Source organism: Enhydra lutris, unplaced genomic scaffold (genome assembly GCF_002288905.1).
Source record: "Enhydra lutris kenyoni isolate GAN:26980312 unplaced genomic scaffold, ASM228890v2 scaffoldscaffold66, whole genome shotgun sequence".
Classification (NCBI taxonomy): Eukaryota; Metazoa; Chordata; class Mammalia; order Carnivora; family Mustelidae; genus Enhydra; species Enhydra lutris.
Genome location: NW_019154150.1, coordinates 4,351,629 through 4,354,638, shown reverse-complemented (window position 1 = coordinate 4,354,638; position 3,010 = coordinate 4,351,629).

The following is a 3,010-nucleotide window of genomic DNA, read 5'->3' as shown; positions in this document are numbered from 1 at the left end:
AACTCAATCACAAGAGGAAATTTGGAAAGAACCCAAATACATGGAGACTAAACAGCATCCTTCTAAAGAATGAATGGGTCAACCAGGAAATTAAAGAAGAGTTGAAAAAATTCATGGAAACAAATGATAATGAAAACACAACGGTTCAAAATCTGTGGGACACAACAAAAGCAGTCCTGAGAGGAAAATATATAGCGGTACAAGCCTTTCTCAAGAAACAAGAAAGGTCTCAGGTACACAACCTAACCCTACACCTAAAAGAGCTAGAGAAAGAACAAGAAAGAAACCCTAAACCCAGCAGGAGAAGAGAAATCATAAAGATCAGAGCAGAAACCAATGAAATAGAAACCAAAAAAACAATAGAACAAAATCAACGAAACGAGGAGCTGGTTCTTTGAAAGAATTAAAAAGATCGATAAACCCCTGGCCAGACTTATCAAAAAGAAAAGAGAAAGGACCCAAATCAATAAAATCATGAATGAAAGAGGAGAGATCACAACGAACACCAAAGAAATACAGACAATTATAAGAACATACTATGAGCAACTCTACGCCAACAAATTTGACAATCTGGAAGAAATGGATGCATTCCTAGAGACATATAAACTACCACAACTGAACCAGGAAGAAATAGAAAGCCTCAACAGACCCATAACCAGTAAGGAGATTGAAACAGTCATCAAAAATCTCCAAACAAACAAAAGCCCAGGGCCAGATGGCTTCCCGGGGGAATTCTACCAAACATTCAAAGAAGAACTAATTCCTATTCTCCTGAAACTGTTCCAAAAAATAGAAAGGGAAGGAAAACTTCCAAACTCATTTTATGAGGCCAGCATCACCTTGATCCCAAAACCAGACAAGGATCCCATCAAAAAAGAGAACTACAGACCAATATCCTTGATGAACACAGATGCGAAAATTCTCGCCAAAATACTAGCCAATAGGATTCAACAGTACATTAAAAGGATTATTCACCACGACCAAGTGGGATTTATTCCAGGGCTGCAAGGTTGGTTCAACATCCGCAAATCAATCAATGTGATACAACACATTAATAAAAGAAAGAACAAGAACCATATGATACTCTCCATAGATGCTGAAAAAGCATTTGACAAAGTACAGCATCCCTTCCTGATCAAAACTCTTCAAAATGTAGGGATAGAGGGCACATACCTCAATATTATCAAAGCCATCTATGAAAAACCCACCGCAAATATCATTCTCAATGGAGAAAAACTGAAAGCTTTTCCGCTCAGGTCAGGAACACGGCAGGGATGTCCGTTATCACCACTGCTATTCAACATAGTACTAGAAGTCCTAGCCTCAGCAATCAGACAACAAAAGGAAATTAAAGGCATCCAAATTGGCAAAGAAGAAGTCAAACTATCACTCTTCGCAGATGATATGATACTATATGTGGAAAACCCAAAAGACTCCACTCCAAAACTGCTAGAACTTGTACAGGAATTCAGTAAAGTGTCAGGATATAAAATCAATGCACAGAAATCAGTTGCATTTCTCTACACCAACAACAAGACTGAAGAAAGAGAAATTAAGGAGTCAACCCCATTTACAATTGCACCCAAAACTATAAGATACCTAGGAATAAATCTAACCTAAGAGACTAAGAAACTATACACAGAAAACTATAAAGTACTCATGAAAGAAATTGAGGAAGACACAAAGAAATGGGAAATTATTCCATGCTCCTGGATTGGAAGAATAAATATTGTGAAAATGTCTATGCTACCTAAAGCAATCTACACATTTAATGCAATTCCTATCAAAGTACCATCCATTTTTTTCAAAGAAATGGAACAAACAATCCTAAAATTTATATGGAACCAGAAAAGACCTCGAATAGCCAAAGGAATATTGAAAAAGAAAGCCAAAGTTGGTGGCATCACAATTCCGGACTTCAAGCTCTATTACAAAGCTGTCATCATCAAGACAGCATGGTACTGGCACAAAAACAGACACATAGATCAATGGAACAGAATAGAGAGCCCAGAAATAGACCCTCAACTCTATGGTCAACTAATCTTCGACAAAGCAGGAAAGAATGTCCAATGGAAAAAAGACAGCCTCTTCAACAAATGGTGTTGGGAAAATTGGACAGCCACATGCAGAAAAATGAAATTGGATCATTTCCTTACACCACACACGAAAATAGACTCAAAATGGATGAAGGATCTCAATGTGAGAAAGGAATCCATCAAAATCCTTGAGGAGAACACAGGCAGCAACCTCTTCGACCTCAGCCGCAGCAACATCTTCCTAGGAACATCGCCAAAGGCAAGGGAAGCAAGGGCAAAAATGAACTATTGGGATTTCATCAAGATCAAAAGCTTTTGCACAGCAAAGGAAACAGTTAACAAAACCAAAAGACAACTGACAGAATGGGAGAAGATATTTGCAAATGACATATCGGATAAAGGGCTAGTGTCCAAAATCTATAAAGAACTTAGCAAACTCAACACCCAAAGAACAAATAATCCAATCAAGAAATGGGCAGAGGACATGAACAGACATTTCTGCAAAGAAGACATCCAGATGGCCAACACACACATGAAAAAGTGCTCCACATCACTCGGCATCAGGGAAATACAAATCAAAACCACAATGAGATACCACCTCACACCAGTCAGAATGGCTAAAATTAACAAGTCAGGAAAGGACAGATGCTGGCGAGGATGCAGAGAAAGGGGAACCCTCCTACACTGTTGGTGGGAATGCAAGCTGGTGCAACCACTCTGGAAAACAGCATGGAGGTTCCTCAAAATGTTGAAAATAGAACTACCCTATGACCCAGCAATTGCACTGCTGGGTATTTACCCTAAAGATACAAACGTAGTGATCCGAAGGGGCATGTGCACCCGAATGTTTATAGCAGCAATGTCTACAATAGCCAAACTATGGAAACAACCTAGATGTCCATCAACAGACGAATGGATAAAGAAGATGTGGTATATATACACAATGGAATACTATGCAGCCATCAAAAGAAATG